At 39.8% G+C, this 21,342-nt stretch overlaps 1 protein-coding gene across 1 annotated transcript in view; it reads right to left on the bottom strand.

Annotated features, from left to right (window-relative positions):
- CPS1 (carbamoyl-phosphate synthase 1) overlaps positions 1-20,762 on the bottom strand; it is a 155,561-nt gene extending 134,799 nt beyond the window's left edge. The window contains exon 1 of the mRNA XM_070422051.1: positions 20,746-20,762. The gene's annotated coding sequence lies outside the window, so the exon portion shown is untranslated. The remainder of the gene's footprint in view (positions 1-20,745) is intronic.
- Between the last annotated feature and the right edge of the window lie 580 nt (positions 20,763-21,342).

The following is a 21,342-nucleotide window of genomic DNA, read 5'->3' as shown; positions in this document are numbered from 1 at the left end:
GCCTGACCTGGCCTTGATGGGCCCCAATCAGGGGCGGGGCCAGCCAGCCAACTTCCCGCAGCCTCTCCCCCTGACTGGCCTCAATCGCTGGCCAGGCTGAGGGATCCCACCCGTGCATGAATTCATGCACTGGGCCTCTAATCCTAGCTAATAGACAAAATATGCAAATTAACTGTCACACCTTCACAAATATGGTGGCGCCCATAGCCACAAGATGGCAGCACCCAGTCCCCTCAGCCCCACTGGAGTCCCCCAGTCCTTTCAGCCCATCGGGGGGGGCAGCAGGTGCATGGTGCAGCTGGACCTGCCCTCAGCCGCCCAGAGCCGGCCCAAGGCACAGGCAAGCCTCGGATGGCGGCTGCCCAGCTGCCCAGGGCCGCCAAGGCTCAGGTAACCAGGGCTGGCCGTGCTGCTGGCAGTGGCAGCAGCAGAGGTGTGATTGGGGTGTCACCTTCCCCTGATAGCCGGGTTGCCTCCTGCCCCTGAGGGCTCCTGGACTGTGAAAGGGGGCAGGCCAGGTTGAGGGACACCCCCCCCCCCCCCGCCCCAGTGCATGAATTTTCATGCACCAGGCCTCTAGTAATCTATAAAAATATATCTCATTTGGACTGTGAGTCAGACCTATAGTCAAGTTGGTAGAACTACTTACCAGGTATAAGGCACCATGTATAGGAACTGTTTAATTAGTACTAAGCTCACTGGTAAACATGGATTTTTATTAAGAAATAGCTATCTTTTAAACAAGAAGTTCTAAATAAATAACTTCAAACTAAACTTAATTTAATTTAATAGAATAATTCAGAATCCTGAGCATCAGAATATATACCACTACATAAAAACCTAAACCATCTGCTTATCTTTTTTGACCTAGCAAACTTCAATTTAAAAAGCCAGACATAACTATTAGCTATTGATCTTACACAAGTCACCCTTTCTAATAACCACCCTATTCTTAATAGGAAATGGTGGAAAGACAGAAAAACCTGCATCTACTTCAGTCGTATATAAGACTATTTCAAGACAAGAGAGTAATTCAGAATTTAGGGCTGCTAAGTAGAGAGCCATTCATTTGGGGTTTTTTTAACCAGGTTCTCTCTACATTCTTTGGAATAATTTTTCATGTAACACTTTCCAAGTAACATATTCCCCTTTCAAATGACTCTAAGGTTAAACACCAATTAACCTTTTTCTCTTTAAATCTGGCAATGATACAGACCTTGATGCCTTATTTTAAAGTTTGGAGCAGTCTTACAACCCTCCAAAATTAATTACACATTCTCCAGAATGCCTCCTAGTTCTTTGTGATCTAGTTGAGACTAATGAAATGCTTAAACTTTCACCTAAGAGGCCCTAAATGAAAACTGTGATGTGGAAATATAGTGCTAATCAGAGACCTAACTAAATAAGATTACCAAGAAAATGTGGATTTTCAAAATTAACAAACCCTTGTATCTTTGGAAGAGAAATCAAGTGAACCAGTTAGAAATCCTCATTCTCCTCACTGATTTAAAGACCTTGACCTACTAATTAATGTGTGAGTGTACATTTTTCCAGTCATTAAATAGGGGGAATTATATTCAGGGTCTCCAACTCACAAGAACAATGCAGTCTAGAAAGCCATGTGCTGCACAGAGAAACAAAAAAAATGGGTTATAATGATTCATTTGTGCTTAAATTTTAACATTTAGGACATAGTACAACATGGTTAGAGTTTCACCTCATATCAAGGCCAAATTAAAATCTTGCTCTCAAATCTTTTTTGGTAGTGGAGTGTAAACAATTTAAGCAAACCATCTGTTCAAAGAGCATTCTACTAAAAACTCTTCCCCATAAACAACCTTTTTCTTTTTTTCTGTAGCTCAAAGTTACCAGAAATCCTCTAATCTTTTTTGTCTTCTCATGCATTAGGCCAAGTAAAACAGAGTTTGGAAGCATAACCTCCTCAAATTTGAACAAATATTTAAATGCAAAGCTTCAGATTGGACTGCCTCATTAAAATGTTCCCAGTTGATTACTTTTATTGTTCACTTTTTCAGTAGTCATGGAATGATAAGTACCAAAGAAATAGAAAGCCTAAAATAACTGGTAAATCACTAGACAATTGAGAGACCGTTGCACAATGCTAAATAGAAACCACTGGAGCTAACGGCTGGCCCAAGAATTCTGTCCAAAATTACAAACCGAACATAGAATTATCTTTTTTGCAGAGCTCCAACTTTTTTCCCGTCTTTTCCCACTGTGGCCTAAATTAATTGCCGAGGGCTTTCAGCCCAAAGCCATAGTCTTCCAACTTGCATGCGAGTTGCCCCTTCTGTCATCATTTTTCCTGTATTAGAAACCAGAAATTTTCAGTCATGTCCTAAAGAGTTTTCAAGCCTTGTAGTTTTATTCAACTGGTGACATGGAAAGAGTTTTTAGGACAATATTAAGTTATTTTTCAAAACATACATGTAAGACTTAAAACTAAAGATTAGAAAATCGTTATCTCGCTCAGAAACAGTTTCTTATTAGTAACCAAAACAGTTGTGCTCCAAGCTTATTGTGCAAGGAATTATTGTTCAAATGCAGATTCTTGGGCCAGGTTCTACTAAATCTGAATTATTACACTTGGAATGGGGGGGGGGGGGGGGAGGAGAGAGGGAGGAGCTTCCTTTTTAACAAGCACCTCAGCTGATTCTGAAGCAGCTGACTGTCAGCCATATACACACCAGAACCAGATTATGAGTGGAGATTGGGGTAAAAACAAATAGGCAGTATTTGTGATAGTGCAGGATGATTCTGGAACTTGATCTAACTGCTTACTTTACCATTAACATTCACAACCACTATCTTAGGTTAAGCTGTATCACCTTCCTCAGCCACAGTTTCCTCATCGGAAGAATGAACATGCTAATATAGTACCTACCTCCCAGCACTGTTATTATAAGTATGGGTTTACCTTACCAAAATCACTCAGTAAAAGACAGCTACCTCAAATAAACTGCCCTGTGGTTGAACCCCTCTCACAGCAGGCCAGAACAAAAAATATTTGCTTCAGGAACTGTCATATTTATCCTTATATATCTCATGTGTGTACCAAAGACAACTATGTCTGAAATGGGTGGCAGTAGTGGTCAAACATGCAGATTATGAAGTTAAATCATCTGAATTTAAATGGTAATTCCACCACTTATTTGAATAAATTAATTAACATTTATGCACCTTGCTTTCCTCCTCTGTAAAATCAGCTTGAGCACCTATCTCAGGCAAAATGGTTAGCAGAGTTCTAGCCATTGCTCAATCATTTTGATATTATTGCAAAATATGAAAGAGGATCTGATGGAGAAGAGTAGATAATTTTACTTTATAGTCCAGGATAGAAAAAAAATATGTAATTTACTTTATTGAGTATCAATGACATTTAGAAGAGCAAATTTTTGGTATTTGCCACAGACATAATTCCAAATCAGAAGAGACTAACTCATTTAGAGAGTTAATAACTTCACCTGTCAAAAATTGTATTTTACTTAATATAACAACCTATTTTGTACAGGAACTTAACAATTTTGCCCAATTTTTAGATAAGTGACTTTATGCCTTTATGCAAGTCGCTAAACTGCTTGAAGTATCAACCTTTTTGTCATGGAAATAAGTATAAAGTGGTAACCCTTGTCAAAATGTAATAGAATTACAATTTTAATAAAATGTTTACAGTCTACAAGTTTTAAAAAGTTAGAAACCTGAAATCACTAAAATTCATTATAGGAAACTTGAAATCCATAAAGAGAAGATTTAGCTGGTGACAAGATCTAAAAATGCTTTTGAGTGAAAATGTCTAGCATTATATTGTGTGTATATCTCAAGTTGAAATAGAATAGAATTGAACTGACATGGAACAATGAATGGGCAATAAAATGGGGATAGAATAAATGCAGTTAAGATGAAATCAAATAAAATCTATATTTTATCCATCTCCATCTGTCTCTAAATACCGTCTGTCACCTATTATCTGGGTGTCTAACCTAGTTTCTACTTCCAAGTGAAGGAAGACATTCTGTCTCTGGCGACTGGTGCAAGTATTGATTGAGAAGTGAAGCGTAAGCAAAAATATTCTGGAATGCTATTTTTTCCAGATTTTTTCTTTGTTGTCAGAATCAAAGAAAAACCAAGACTAAATCATCTCATTGTTTTCTCTGAAGAAGCTAATGTTTAAGGCATAAACGTCTGTAATGCAATAAACCCAACATCCAAGAGAGGATGAATGAAAACAAAGAATCTTCTCCTAGCCATAAATTTGACTGAAGGAGATAAATGATGCAGATGGACTCTCTGGCTAGCAAAGGCAGTAGTCTCTAAAATAGGTTAATTCTAGCAGAGCCTTAAAAAAAATGAAGGTAAAATTTTGAACATTTTCCTAGGAGAAAGTGGAAATGTCTTAGTACTTTGCTCTTTTCTCTTTAGATTTCAATTGAATGTCATAGTGGCTTCTTTTGCACCTACTGAGTGCTCAGCAAGACTTAGGAGAATGAGAGATAATTAAGACATGGTTCCTATGCTCAAAGGAAATAAAAAAGGTAGAGATATACAGAACTAAGCAAGGCAAGCTATTCTGCCAACACCTGACTTTGTATGTCCCCTACTATATTCACTATCCCTTTAAAATTCTTAACTTGGACTTCTCACCATCACAATAAACTCAAATATGCATAAAGCTAAACAAATAATAATTCCTTCCTTTACACCACCCCCCCCCCCCAAAAAAATCATTCTACATTTCAAAATTTCTCTTAGCATTATTATTTTCTTGATCATCTCAGGCTGTAAAAGTTAACATTTTCTTTCATTAATCCTTTTTCTCCTGTCCCATATTTATTTATTTAAAATATGTTTTTATTGATTTTAGAGAGAGGGGAAGGGAGACAAGTGAGAGAAAGAAAAAAACACCAATTGGCTGCCTCCTGCATACCCCTTACTGGGGATCAAGCCCGCAACCCTAGCATGTGCTCTGACTGGGAATTGAACCGGTGGCCTCTTGGCGCATGGGATGATACACAATCAACTAAACCATACCGGCCAGGGCACTCTTTATCCATAGTTATTTAGCCACTCTATTCTGTCCAATTTTTCTATGGACAGATTTTGCCCCACTAACAACATTTTCCCCTCAATTGCTACTGCAAACCACCTTACTTTAGATTCCCTTGACCTATTATAGTCAGCAGTAAATAGGATGACAGATCTGCCTCTCTCACACCCATGAACATGGAACTGAAGGAAGAATGTAGCAGACACAGCTGAAATGACCTCCGAAGGTCCACCACTTAAATTCCGGAGGCACTACTGCTTGCCTTATCCTTTTCATCTCTGAGGTACCTTGGCATGTTTCCAATAAATTACACATTTGGTTACCATGAGTCTGTTACCAAGAGTCAAATTACTCCCAAGAGGACCAATGAAGGCCAGTTTATGGTCCTAACGTGTTAAGGAATATAACCTTAACTGCCATGAATTCACAAGGAAAGAATCAGTCTCTGAGCCCTCGGTGCAACCTCCTTGCACTGACTGTCATCCTCACTCCCACTCCCCTGCATCAAATTTCAATACCTGTATAATTGCCCTGCACTCCACTCCCACAATCCCCTGCTCATTCATTCTTTTTTTTTTAGTCTTTACATTAGGTTATGAAGACATAAGGTGCACAAAATAGGAATAATAATAGTTTATTAATAAATAATACTTTATAAATATTATGCCAGTGAATATAAGAAAAAATAAATAGAAAATTCTATTAGAACATATAAGAGGGTGACTTATCCTAGTCAGGGTTATCAGAGAACATTTCCCCAAGGAAGTAACATCCAAATTGAGACCTGGAAGATGGCCCAGAGACCTCTCTCTAAACCTTTCTCCCACTACTGCTAGACTAATCTTTAAGGGAGTTTTCAACACTTCTCCTATATTCAAAATCTCTGCCCACTAGGAAGGTAAGTACACTGGGGAAACCTACCTTTGGGACCACTAGTGTAGGTGATCTCAAAAGTCCCGCATAGATCTCACAATGATATGTTTGTTTTTCAGTATGTGCATAGTGTTCCATATTTATGGGATTCCTGCAATTAGCTGGATTTCCTTGACATATTTTTATGTAAAAAAGTAAGTTATTCCATTTTTAGGAAAATGGACAATACTTAGTATACGTGTTTTTGTTTGTATATACTTTTATGGGCACAAGGAAAGGTGTGGAGGGAAACACATCCAGTAATTAACAATGATTTCCTAAGCAGAAGAAAGAAGATAAGGAGAAAAAAAGAACTAAAAATGGCTGTCAAATAACTTTAAAAAAAATGCCACGGCTTAATTTTAAGTAAAAATTCAAATATAAATATCCCATCCATACTACTTCTGCAAATCTGTAAAAAATTGAAAATGGTAGAGATTTTGCTCTTTACCAAACAAAAGTGTCAGAGATAAATCACAGTATTGATTGATTAGCTGACAGGATTATAGCCATTTGTATCATAGGTTTCTGTTTTTATTTTAATACTATGCTTGTAATTAAGTAATGTTTAAGCTTGTGATATTAACTCACAAAAGCTTCTCCCCAGCTTCAAAGGCTCTCTTTAATCCAGCTTCATCCTCCTGCCTTCAATCAATTTCCCACTCCTTCCCACATGCATTCACCAAGCACCTTTTATCAGTAACCTTCAGCTTTATGGCTTTTGTGATAAATTCCAGGGTGTGTGGGGAAGGGGGAGAGAGAGAGATTTCTTGAATCCTGCTGTCTGGCAGACACCGGTGCTAGGTACGGTAAGTCCTAACTCAACGTCACCAACAGGTTCTTGGAAATTGCTCCTTTAAGCGAAACTATGTATAACTAAACCAATTTCACCATAGGCTACTTGATAAAAAAAACAAAAACAAGAGTTAAGTGCCTATGTCATATTGCTGGTCACAAAAACATCACCAAACTTCTAAATAAATACTCAAAATACTTGTAATATTTTTTAACATTAAACATTGAAATAAATGTGAGCTATAAATATTATTTAGAAAGATTAACAAACACAAGTAAGATTATTATTTTCCAACCTGCTTATTCCAGTTCAGGGTCACAGGTAGCCTGAGCCTCTCCTAGCAGCTCGGGGCACAAGGAGAGAACCCGCCCTGGACAGGACACCCTGCTATCCCAGGGGACACTCACACCCACCCACACTCACTCACAACGGGACCACTTAAACGTGCCAATCACCTCACGTGCACATCTTTGAGATGTGGGAGGAAACTGAAGTACCCTGAGACAACCCATGCAGACATGGTAGAACATGCAAACTCCACCAGCACTGAATGAAACAAACATTATTTGAGGAACTGCTGTACGTTACATTCATGAATCCATTAAACCCTTATAATGACGTTAAAAGGAAGGTATGGCTACCTTTCCCTTTTACAGATAAAAACACTAGGTTAAGTAACTTCCTCGAGTTGATAACACCAAAGGGGCAGAACTTGAGTTTTCACATAGAACAGCCCAATTATAAAACTCATCCTCTACCCACTATGCTTTGTCCTCTGCCTACCTCTTCCTGCTCATTTCCCATCAGGCCCCAATGAACTCTTCACTCCAGTCATCCACCATATTGAACTACTTTAATATTTTAGCACAAGTCACTCTTCCTCTCACCCATTCTTTTTCTTTCTCCTTCTTCTCCACCACCTCCTTCTTCTTTGTTTCCCACCTCCCTCTCTCCCTCTCTGTTTCTCTCTCAATCATCTTAATCTCCCTTCCTGCCCCTCTCCGTTTTACTTTGTTTAGTATGTACATTAAGCAAATGCCTATTTGCTCCAGACTTAACTCAGTTATCCTTTCCTTCCGCAAACCACCCATGACATGACATCTTTAAACACTCAAGAGCTTCCTCTGTGCTCTCATTGTGCCTATTTTCACACCTCTCTTGTGGTACTTATCAGGGCCCTAATTACTTGATTATTTAGCCACCACCTCACTAACCAACCTTTCTCGCCCTGACTATGAGTCATTGTTGTATAGAGACTGTAATAAGTTCTTCTTTGTAATTCCATAGCCTTATACAGGACATAGGACCTGGGACTGGGGATAACTTAATAAATACATGTTAAATGAATAAATAAATGAATTATTCCCTAGAGTTCAATACACAAATCAGGGTCATTTAGAGAAGACAGGTGAATGAACAAAGCAGACAGAATACGATAGTTTGCCCTATGTTCTTAGAAGATAGCAAAAACTCTCAGATAAATTACCTGTCTGAGGGAGGATTTGCATCAGAATAATTAGCCGGAGAGTACAAAGTTTCAGAGAAATGGTATATACTTAAATGTACAGTTTTACAGGTGCACCTATAGAAACTGAAACCTAACTCAGGGGCCATATCAAAGATTCCCTTGTCCCTGATGTAGTATAAATGCTGGGATACTGGCTATTTCAACAATGACCCATGTGGACAAGTGACTGATGACAACAGGAGTTTCCTTAGTTTTATCCCTTCCGAGAAGGAGAACCCCAATAAAATTATATTAAATTTTCTGCCAATCCAGTGGATGAGATTTGGAGTTGAATTTAAGCTAACAAATAGAGATTTTTTTTTTATAAATGTGATGCATCCTACTTAACCAATTTAATATAGTTAGGGTTACTGGGTTCCAAGAAACACAAAACTCAATAACTTAAGAAGCTTTGAAGGAGATTTTGCACAGAGGGAACAGTCAAAGAATAAGGCCTTAGGAACCAACCAGCATTAGTGAAGTTCTGAGGTTCACTCGTTAGTGAAGCTCGAGGTTTACAAGAATCCGTGGCCTTTGTCAGAGCGCCATCTTTGTACTGAATACACTCCAATAATGTTCAGTCCTTTTGTTACTCAATCTGACAAAGCATCTGATTGGTCCAGCATGGTCATGAGCCCACCAATTGGCTAAGGAAAATTGGAAGTACTTGAGGGACAGTTTCACCAGGACTCCAATCAAAGGAGGATAACAAGTTTCCCATAGAAATATCGGGGCACAGTGGCCAGGAAATAAGGAAATAGTTAAATGGATTTGAAGACAGCAAAAACAACATATCCATTACTGACTCATATCCCTACTTTTCACTGTTTAGAATGTAAGCTCCTTGGAGACAGAATCGTTTGCGTTTGCCCTAAGGTATCCTCGTCACTAGAGTATTACCTGTCAGATAGAAAGCATTCAATAAAAATGAGTGAAATTAGTTTAATACCTTGTCTCTAAATAAATTGCCCTTTGGTTCTACTAGCTAGTTCTCGAGTGGGTCCAAGAAGAAAAATACACAGAGTAGGTAAATTTTGAGTCAAAGCAAAAGTATAAAAAAAGAATCAAAGCTTTAGGCAAACTTTAATGAGAACCCTGGATGAACAGAGAACCAAATGGAGGTTCCAAAGGCTTATGAAAGGTACCATAGTGCATTAGGGGGCAAGGCATAGGGTAGCTGGGGGAAGTGCCTACTTTCTGACAGCTGCTGTGATAGGCACTTTTGCTTATAGTGTCTCATTAAATACGGTGTACCGAAACTTCAGAGAATTCACAAAAAGTAATGACTACTGCAGAATTCAGCTTCATTTACTTCATAGTTGTGTGTGCGGCTTGCTCTTGGCCTGAGGTACCCTCCACTGAGCACACATTTGTTTTGCACAATGAGGCCCCTGGCTCTGATAAAGAGCAAAGGGTCAACAGCAGTGGTCAAAGGAACAACAATCTTTGGCCATCTCTGCTCCACAATCAAGCACACCCACGGCAGGAAATAATACCAAGGACTTCATATGTGCCTACATGAGCGTTCTTTCCTTAAACATGTGCAGACACAATAGTCAGCTCAGGCTTTTTTTTTTTTAAATATTTCTTTATTGTTGAAAGTATTTCAGATGTCCCTTTTTTACTCCCATTGCACCTCTCCACCCCTCTTCCTCCCCAGGCCTTCATCACACTGTTGTCTGTGTCCATGGGTTATGCCTATATGCATATAAATTCTTTGGTTAATCTCTTCCCAGTCCCCTTCCCGCCCTTCCCTCTGAGATCTGTCAGTCTGTCCCAAGCTTTCATGTCTCTGGATCCATTTTGTTCCTCAGTTTATTCAGTAGATTCCACACATAAGTGAGATCATGTGATGCTTGTCTTTCTGGGATGGGCATATTTCCCTTCACATAATGCTCTCCAGGCCCTTCCATGCTGTCTCAAAGGGTAAGAGATCCTTATTTTTTACAGCTGCATAGTATTACCTGGTATAAATATACCACAGTTTTGTTTTTTTATCCACTCATCTACTGATGGACACTTGGCCTGCTTCTATCTCTTAACTATTGTCAATAGCGCTGCTATGAACAGAGGGGTGCACATATTCTTTCTTATTGATGTTTCTTAGGATATATTCCTAGAAGTGGGACCACTGGGTCAAATTAAAAATGGAACTCCAGTCGGCTCAGGTTTTTAGAAACTTTCTTCTCCTCTGGCCCATAAAGTGGAGAGAATCCAGCTCATTCTAATCCTAAAATAAAGAGGGATGATTTGAGGTGGGAAAAAAAAGTGTTTCCTGATGTTTATCTATACTGACAGATCTAAGGAAGGCCTACAGAACTCTGCAATATCTATTCCATGCTTAATTTACAGATCACAAACTAAGGCTCAGATAAGAAGAGTAAGCTGCTCAGTATCTCAGAACTAGTTATTCTTAGGACAAGGACTTGAACCTGGGTCTCCCATCTCCTAATTCAGTGCTCTTCTCAGATCGCCAGAGTTTGCTCAGATGTTGAGATTCCATGGTGGCTTTAAGTTGTTTACAATAAGAAATAGTGATTTAAATACCTTAATTTTTCATGGGATTTAATTATTCGCTTCGATCTCTCAGAATTGTTTTTCTCAGTCCAAATGATGTCCAATGAAACAGAGCACTAACTTTTCATAAGAACCACAGAGACCAAAATCATGAGTTTGCAACTTAAAATGTCTGGAGTGTTTTAGATCAAAATGGTTTCAAGCATCAGATAAGGAAGTCCCTTGTTAACTGAGCCAATAGCACCCTCTGGTTGACAGCAGCAAAGTCCAGCAACAAAAATTATAACTGTCCAAAATAAAGCTTTGTGGTTCCAGAGTGGCTTGCCTCCATTTTGGATTCAAAATGTCAGGAATGGAAATATAATTCTTTTGATCTTAGTTAATTATCACATCCATCAGATTTCCTACTTATAAACAACAAATCCACTCTGGCTAGTTTAAGTAGAAAAAATAATTTCTTAAAATGATAATAGTCATGGCTACACCAAAACATCATCCATGAAATTTTTAAATAAGTTGGACTTAATAAAAATTAAAAGTATTTATACTGAAGTGGTACCATTAAGAAAGTGAAAAGATATCCCTGGCTGGTGTGGCTCAGTTGATTGGAGCGATGTCTGATACACTGAAAGGTTGTGGGTTTGATTCCAAGCCAGGGCACATACTCAAGTTTTGGGTTTGATCCCGGTCAGGGCACTTACAGAATGCAACCGATCAATATTCTTTCTCACATGAGTGTTTTTCTCTATCTATCTATCTCTCTATCTACCTATCTTTCCCTTCCCCTCTCTCTAAAATAATAAGCATATCCTCAGGTAAGGATTTTTTTAAAAAGGGAAAAGATAGAACAAAAACTGGAAGAAAATATTTACAAATAATCTACACTAATAAAAGAGAAACATGGTAATTAGCGTACGACCGCTACCCTTTTCATTAGCTAATCAGTGAGTATATGCAAATTAACTGTCAGCCAAGATGGTGGCCGGCAGCCAGGCAGCTGGAAGCGAACAAGAGGCTTCCTTGCTGCAGTGACTGCGGACTCCAACGTTCCCCGCCTCACTTGCCGGCCTCTGAGCTACAACTCTAAGCAACTATGTACTATGTTGCAAATGAGAAGCTAAACAAAACCCCAGAAACCGGCTTTCATTCAGCCAGGCTTTAGCAACATTGTATCGATGTTTTCAGCAGCGAGGCCTCAGAGCTAAAGCTGGCCCAGAATTAAAAAAAAAAAGAAAACAAGGAGCAATTGGGAGCCTCAGTCACTTGCTTCTGGAAAACAGCCCTCAGCCCCTCACCCAGACTGGCCAGGCACCCCAGTGGGGACCCCCACCCTGATCCAGGACACCCTTCAGGGCAAACCAGCCGGCCCCCACTCATGCACCAGGCCTCTATCCTATATAGTAAAAGGGTAATATGCCTCCCAGCACCGGGATCAGCAGAGCAGTGAGGCTCCCGGCACCAGGATCAGCGTGACGGGGGCAGCGCCCAAACCCCCTGATTGCCCTGCAGCTCTGTGTGTTACAGGGGGCGGGGCCACAACCTCCCTATCTGCCCTGCTCTGTGCCTGATAGGGGGGAGCTCCCCAATCCCCTGATGGCCCTGCGGCTCTGTGTTTGACAGGGTGCAGCGCACCAACACCCTGATCGGCTCTGCTCTGTGTGTGACAGGGTGTGGCGCCCCAACCCCCCTCCATGGGCCTTGCTCTGTGTGTGACAGGGTAGAGCTATAACCTCTCCATTGGCCCTGCCCTGAGTGTGACAGGGTGCAGCGCCCCAAACCCTTTATCTGCCCTGCTCTGTGTGTGACAGGGGGTGGTGCCCAACTCCCCTATCGGCCCTACTCTGTGCGTGACAGGGTAGGAGCCCCAACACCCCTGATGGGCCCTGCTCTGTGCGTGACAGGGGGCAGCGCCCCAACCCCCTGATTGGCCCTGCTCTGTGAGTGACAGGGGGCAGCGCCCCAACCCACTGATGGGCCCTGCTCTGTGAGTGACAGGGGGTGGCGCCGCAACCTCCCCATCGACCCTGCCTTGAGTGTGACAAGGGGCAGTGCCCCAACCCCCCAATCGGCCCTACCCTGAGTGTGACTGAGGGTGGCATCGCAACCTCCCGATCCACCCTGCTCTGTGCATGACAGGGCGGCGCCCCAACTCCCCAATCAGCCCTGCTCTGAGCCTGACCAGGGGCTGCACCTAGGGATTGGGCCTGACCTCTGCCACCCAGGAGCAGGCCTAAGCCAGCAGGTCATTATCTCCCGAAGGGTCCCAGACTGCGAGAGGGCACAGGCCGGGCTGGGGGACCCCCCCCCAGTGCACAAATTTTTGTGCACCGGGCCTCTAGTATTATTGATAAAGAACTTGTATCTAGATATATACTGTATCTAGCTGCAAACAAGGCTGAAACTCCATGAGTTCAAACTCCTTGAAGCATAGGGGATACTTATGATGTATTAGTTTTTCCATAGACAGAAAGGTCATTTAGAAGATATTGGGCAATTACTAATATTGATGAATGTCCACTAAGATGATTATTCATAATTAGACCCAAACAAAACTACTAACATTTATTCAACCTTCACTTTATACAAAAGGAAACTTTGCAGACTTCAATGATTTAAATTTAGATATGACAGAATATAAGATATATTAGGAATTAACTTAGCTCATGTACCATTTACATTTTTTAAGGCTTTTCCCATAATTTATCTGTAATTTCAAAAGCAGTGGTCATACCTTGGGCAAATGCAATCAGGTTTCCAGAAATTGAATTAAAGTATTGAATAGCAACTCTGAATTAACAATTAATGGTGCAAAAAAAATGGGACAGATATATAAAGCACAAGAAACAACTTGGCACAATTTGATTAATACATTTAATTTTCTACAGAAACTGCTCAAGAGACTCAATCAAGAATGTATTCTGATTTTGAAGACCACTTCAGGGAGAAAATCTTGACTGTGGTGAATTCTCTCATAAACAGTAAGAGAGGAAAGAAATTGAAGGCATTCTCAAGGTTTTAGTTTGGAACACAATAGGAGAAAATTTGGAGGGAAAACTAATGAGTTAAATTTGGCAAACATTAGAGTTGAAGGGCCCAAGGGTCATCCACCAGGAAAAGTTCAGAAACCAGAAACTTTGGTCTAGAATTTTGAAATAATGAAATAATTACTTTCAGTTCACTTTTTTTATTTGGATATTATAATAAGGAGAATTAAGTTTGGGGGGGTGGGGAATAGCTGAAGTTTAAACAAGACACAAACATGGTTCTCTTTCCCAACCATTAAGTCAAAAAGTCAGTTTGGTAGGAGGCTCCACAGAATAAGGGATCCACCTCCTTTTATGTGGCTTCCTTCGCCAGAGTATCTCATAGTGCAAGAGAGTTGCTGGAGCTCAAACCATCATATCCCAATTCAATCAGCAGAAGAGAAAAAAGTAAAAAGAGTTCATCCTCTCCCTTTAGAGATACTTCCTATAAATTACAGGTATCACTTCCTCCTTCATACCAGTGGCCAGAACTTAAGTCAATGGCCACACCTATCTACAAGAGCAGCTCAGAAATAGTGTCTTTATTCTAACTACATATGTACCAAGCTACAAATCCTGGTTTCTTTTACTAAGAAAAAGAAAGAAAATGGGTAATTAATTAACATTTAGCATAAAAACCCTGGATAGCCCAACTGCCATGGCTCAGTGGTTGAACGTGAGCCCATTAATCAGGAGGTCAGGGTTCAATTCCCGGTCAGGGCACATGAACAGGTTGCAAGCTTCATCCCCAGTGTGCATGCAGGAGGCAGCCAATCAATGATTCTCTCCCCTTCCTCTCTGAAATCAATTAAAATATATATATTAAAAGAAAACCCAGGACAAATGTCTATAGCAGTACCATTTCTCCCACAACAGAAAGTAAATAACACTAACAGCACATCACAGGAATCACTGCGAATTCAGCCTAATTTGTAAAACAGAAAATCACTCACAGTATTTGGGACCTTAACAATTATTAGTGACCAATTACTTGTAAGCCACAACAGATCACAACAAATCAAAGTGTCAGGGCATCTTGAGTGCACAATGCCACATCAATGGCAATTAAACTGTCATAGCATAACCATCTGAGGTTACCAATCACTAATCACTTTTTATAGGGGCAAATGAACAAACCCAGTAACATGGGTAGCATGTAAAATGTCGCAGGTCTGAGATATAATCATGATATGAAATTATAAAAGGTGGTTTCCAGTGATCAAAATCCAAAACTCTCATTTTGAATAACCTCTTCTTGACCAGTTCAAAATATAGGATAGCCAGAATGAGTTTTAGCAAATAAAATTATTAAAACATTTTTATCTAAGAACTATATGCTGTTTTGTGCCACATATTTCTCCAGAAAAAAAAAACTCAAAAGTTATATTCTCCTATTAGTGAGGTACCAAAAAAATAGATAAATAAAAGGAAAGAAAATTGGAAGAAACATCAATGAGAAAGAAAAAAGACTAAACTGTGTAAATGGAATAACTGCTATCATTTTTCTTTGCCATTGCCTTGACAATAAAAGGTTTGTATGGAAGCTCCTGATTTATGGTCCCTTCAGGCAGACACTGCTGAACAAAGCCACATTGATTTCCCAGGATCCAAGGTGGGGCAGTTCAAGGCCACTAACAATTGCAATTCACACTTCTGTTGGTTGAATATCTATGAATTGGATCTGACCCAGACCAGATTTATGAATGGGGCTGCTCTTGACCTACCTGTCTTATCACTGACAAATAGAAACCTTTACCTTACCATAAGTCATACACATGAGCACACCCTGGACTTCTGACCCATTTCTATGCTGGCTCTCTGGTTCAGAGACCTTAAGACTCTCTTTGAAGATTATGCGCCAATAAAGTATATTTATCTTTGATACCGCCGAACCTTTAACTGTTGAGAATAGTATTATTACAGTAAGATGGCTAAGTTAAAGAAATTAGGTAGAAAATGTCAATGCATGTGTTCCTGGTTTTTCCTTAGGTTAGTGTCATTAACAAAGCGAGACTTAAAATTCCTTAATGAAATATTTCCTTTTCCATAAAACATATGTAGAGAAATAAAGTAGAATAGAAAAGAGTAAGCCAAAACATGGTGTCAATGGACATGCATAAAGGTAAAGGAGAGAGAGATTAAAAGGACAGAAGAAAGAAAATTAACATTTTAATAAATAACTGATAGAAGAAGAAATGCCTAACACCAAAAGAAAATAGTAAAGAAGGGAATTGCAAAAATGAGAAATAAACAAAAATTGAAATCTTAACTATACAGTTAAGGAGTTTCACTGGAAGGCTTTCTGGAGAAGGTGTCATGAGGTGAGTTTTGAGGGACAAGTAGAAGTCATTAGAAAAAACAGCATGTATGAAGATAGAAAGATGTGACTTAGCAATCCATCTAAGGAACTATACACCATGGGTGAGGGGGGTATAAAGGTAGAGAGAGAGCTGTGGTTCAGATCCCCAAGGGTTTCATGTGCTGAGGCAGAGTTTACTTTATCCTGAAAGCTCTATGGAACTCCTGAAGGAGTTTAAGCAAAAGAAAATAGCATGATCAGATATGCATTTTAGGAAAATCACTAAACCAAAGAGGACACACAAGAGTGTGGTCAAAATGAGACCAAAAAGACAATTACAGAGATGAGAAGTGACAAGATCTTGAACTTACAAACACTGTGAAAGAAGAAAGAAAGATAGATTCAAGAAGTATTAGGAGACAAGAACTAAGGGACTTGTAGATTGATTGGATGGGAGGTGGAAAGAGAATAGTGTAAAATGGTACGATCCATACTTCAGGTTTGGTTGCAACTAGGCAGCTGGTTTTGTCATTCTCTCAAATATGATTTACAAGGAAATAAAAGATTTAGGGGAAAGATAGTAAGTTCAGTTTTGGTAACATTCCCTTTGAGCTGCCTAATAAGATCATCAGGAGATGTTAGGAGGCAAATGATTGTGAATCTGAAACAGCATAACTCATGGTGAATTTCTCATGGTTTCACAGAAAATGAAACCTAGAGAAATCCTTTAACTAGAGAATTACACTGATGTAAATAAATTTGTTGAGAATTATCAAACTACAATGTATAAATAAGCATTAATCGGCTTTGAGTTTTCTATAGTCCTTCCTCACTAAAGAATTCGAGTTGCCCTCAACCAGTGTGGCTGAGGATAACTTCTAAAACCCTTTTTATGTCGTTCTACACTTGCACCACATTATCCTTATCCCATTAAGTTTGACCCACACTGTGATGTAAGCTTATTTCTAAGCCTCAAGCTTTGCTTATGGAGTCATTAAAGCCTTGGAATCCTGAGTCTCTCTTCGTCAACTCTCATGCGTTGCACAGCGATGCTGACTTGGATTCTTCTATTGAGATCATCATTCTTCAATATCAAGGTTTGTGTTCCTTTTCTCTTTTTAGTGACTACACTTTCTTCATATGTCAATTGAAAAGATTTCAAAGCCCTAATGATTATATGAGTTTCTTCCTTCTATTCACAAAACTATTATATACCCCTGGAAGTGACTAATTCAGAATACTACCATCTGCTCTCTTCATGCCCAAATGACATAAATTACACTATCACACACCTCCAGGCTGAGTGGATGGGTCTTTCCTCTAGACTTCTGTTGGCCTAAAGAAGGTAGTGGATGGCTAACGAGAAAGAGCTCCCAAATCCATCTGTTAAAGTTTTATGTATATTGGTCCCTATCTTCTGCCTCCACTCAGGTCATTCAGAAGTGAGTCAGCAAGAAACAAACAAGGATCATCTTCCCAACTGCTCATTTCCTAAACTTAATTAGGTTCTTATAGACCAGTGGTTCTCAACCTTCCTAATGCCGCGACCCTTTAATGCAGTTCCTCATGTTGTGGTGACCCCCAATTTCATTGATACAAATTGAACATAATTAAAGCATAGTGATTCATCACAAAAACAATATGTAATTATATATGTGTTTTCCGATGGTCTTAGGCGACCCCTATGAAAGGGTCATTCGACCCCCAAAGGGGTCGCGACCCACAGGTTGAGAACCGCTGGTATAGACACACTGCACAATGCCAATCACAATTAAGAAGGAGGTTTCTCTCCTCCTGATTGCCTCGCCAATGGGAAATGGGTATACCAGAATGCACTTAGTCCTCCACAAAAAAAGTGAATTTGGAGCATCTGTCCAATCATGTATCAAAGGAAATATAGCTACATTAACAAGGAAGACACCCTTTCCTAAAGAGTATCCAACTGGAGAGTCTATCCTTTAGAACCTGAATGTAGGGTTGAGAGAGCATAATCTCCGGTGTCAGACTGCCTGGGCCCAGAGCTTTGCTCAGCTATTTGTCCCCTATGTGGCATGAAGAAATTTACTTAACCCTGCCTTTACTCAACTTTCTCATCTGTGAAATGGGGATAATAATAGGACCTACATCATGATGTTGATGTGAGGATAAAATGATATGATACAGGTAAAGTGTTTAAAGCATACCTGGCAGACAGTAAGGAATCAATAACAGCTATTAATTTAAAGAAAGACTTTTTCTTGGTTGTTGTCTTTTTGCATTGTTTTCTGTTGGTTGTTTTGTTTTTTAAATAAATATTGGTTCTGATGTTGCCAGATGGAAACCCGAGTAGAGTAAACAACAAGGGATCTTCATGGATCGACACGCACCAGGCTTTGCTCCACTGTTCTAGGCAGTGACCCATCAGTATATGTCACTCAGGGAAGAAGAAAGCACAGTAGTATATCCTTGCATCAAGAGCATAGCCTCTCCCTGAATGACAAGCAGCTGGGACAGAACAAAGCCAGGGAAGAAATGCAATCTCTTAAAAGAAAATCACAACACATCCTCCATTTTGACAGCCTATGGGGGAAAAGACAGCTATTCAGAATAAAGCAGCAAGTGCATTTTGAGGTCTTCCAATAAAAAGCAGCAAAGAAGCATCCCGGATTATTGTGCAAAACCCTTACTAATATGTACACCCAGAGCTTTGGCCATCACCCGAATTGTACTGTAAAAAGGAGAGGATTTGGGCTGTTTTTCTCTGATACGGCATAAAATTCTTTTTTTTCTTACTGGCTTTGGCTGGTGCTGCCACAGCTGTTGCAGAAGCCCCCAGAATAAGAATTTACCATTGTAACCTGAATATGTCCACCCTCCTAAGAATGCTGTGTCTGAGTAATTTTTAGACTTCTAAAAATTTTATCAACCACAAAGGTAGCAAGTAAAATGTATTCCAGCATTAGTCATTATGACCAGATAATACATTGTGATTGGAGGCAGAGACTAAGAAAAGGTGTGAAAGAAAGAAAAAGAGAAGCCACCGACAGAGAAAAAGTGAGAGGAAAATACAGAGAAGAGGGAAGGAACACACACCTGCTGGAAATAATAAGAAAAAGGCGAGCTAATATTTATGCAAAGGTTCACTTTCTCTCTCCCTGCAGACAATAGCACGTTTATTTAATGAGTCTCTCTCTATCAACTTGTCAAGCAAAACAGCTGCACCTTCTGCGCCTCTAGCTCAGAGAAAGGAACTTAAGTGTCATGTCCCCACAAAGCTGCCTAAACTGGATGTCTCAAGGATATTGCTCAGGGAAAGCAAAAATCCCAAATAACCAGAACCTCCTTCAACCCAAGAATTGCCTCTGCCATCTAGCGGCAGCATGTAACATAACCTCCAAGAGGTTATCAACAGAATTACAAGAGCTTCTGATTTTATTTTCTGTAGAGTCAGAAAGACCTAAATTATCTTCCCAGTCACAGATGTCAATACCGGGAGAGACCTTAGTGAGACAGTGGTCTCGACTCAGGCTGCACAAGAGAATCATAGGGAGAGCTTTGTAAAAAAAATATCAGTACTTGGGTCTCATGCCCAAATACCTATTGCCATAAAAAATAATTTTAAAAAGTAAAACAGTTTGTTCATATATAATGAATAAGAATTTCTAGGACTCAGGCCCATGGAATTGATACTGTTATTTAAGAGTCCTTCAGGTCATTTAAGCTGAATCTAGCCTTGAGAGGCATTGAGTTAATCCACCCCTCCTTGTTTTAAGGAGTGAAAAGGAGGAATGAGCTCTTTTGTCTTTCAGATGCTGCAGCAGCAGAGATGGGAACTGAAGCTCTCAAATTGTGAGGTCTTACCAAGGTGAAAGTCACAAGACTATGAAGGGTCAAGGCAAAAGAGAAGCCAGAAGCACCACCCAGACCAGAACTATGACTTCCTTTTAGAGTGGATTTGCTTTAATTTTTTCCATCCCCTGTCCTGACATATGTTCCAAATATGTTCAAACTAAATTGACAATGCCAACATAAATGAACATGTACTCATTTGCAAAGGTGTTTTTTACAGTAAAAAAAAAAATGTAAATCTCCCAAAATAAATAGAAAGTAGAATTTTAAAAACTGGACTTTTGAAACTTCTTTTTAATGACATCTATGTGCCCAAAGTTTGCTGGCATTAGGAGTTATAAAGATAAATTCTTCTTTATAATTTGCCTCACGTCAAAAAAAAAAATGGAACAAAAATAAATATGAGTAATTTTTAATTTAATTTTTAAACAAATTAGAGTGAAAGATAATGAATCCAAATAGTAAGACAAAATCAGGAGTTAATATACAATTCCTTAATTAGATCTTACACAAATACTCCTGAGCTTGTTAGAGCTGATAAAAAATAAGGATTCAGTTATAAGATTCCTATTGCCTATTTGATTTTTTAAAAAAATACCAGTTGTTTAGAATAAGAGTGAATGTTTTATTGAAAAAAAAAGTAATAGATATATTAGATGATAATGCTAAGGAGAAAAATGAAGCAGAGAAGAAGGGTAAGAGTTAAGTATTAAATGGCATAGCCAGGAAAGATGTTGCTGAGAAGGTAAGGCACCGAGCCATGGGGCTATCTGTACAATGATATTATTTCCTACTCACGTGAAGTCCAGTACAGGTCAAGGTGATGACGCTGATCCATATAGTAATTCAGGGCACCAGGCCTTTTCCATCTTGTGAACTTGCTCTTTACCTGGTCCACCGGGTTCCTCTCTCCACTCAACTGGATAATGTGGAGAGAGAGAGTGAGAAGAGGAGAACACTCCTGCACCTGAGGAGATAAGCATCATCCTCTCTCACTCCAATGAGAACCAGTCACACAGCTCCACGGAGATGCATGGCCTGGGAAATGTAGACTCATGGTGTGCCAAAGGTGGGAAGAGTGTGCACAGAGATGAGCATCAGCAATTCCTGCCCACAAGCAGTCAGGAGGTGGCTGAAGTTATCCTCAGGGAAGAACATGCTGATTGGGACCAGCATGATGAAAAAATTTTGGATATATCCTGAGTTAGAGTCAACAGAGTTTACTGAGAAATTGGATATTGACTGTGAGGGAATGAGAGGAGTCCATCTTTATAGATATACTAGAGGCCCAGTGCATAAAAATTTATGCACTGGAGGGGGGGGTCCCTCAGTCTGGCCTGCCCCCTCTCACATTTCGGGAGCCCTCAGGGGCAGGAGGTGACCTGGCGATCAGGG

The sequence above is a fragment of the Myotis yumanensis genome, unplaced genomic scaffold (assembly GCF_028538775.1).
Source record: "Myotis yumanensis isolate MYYU_CA2020_CCGP unplaced genomic scaffold, mMyoYum1.0.hap1 SCAF_8, whole genome shotgun sequence".
Classification (NCBI taxonomy): Eukaryota; Metazoa; Chordata; class Mammalia; order Chiroptera; family Vespertilionidae; genus Myotis; species Myotis yumanensis.
Note: the sequence above shows the minus strand (reverse complement) of the source record. Positions and strands in the feature narration are given on the sequence as shown.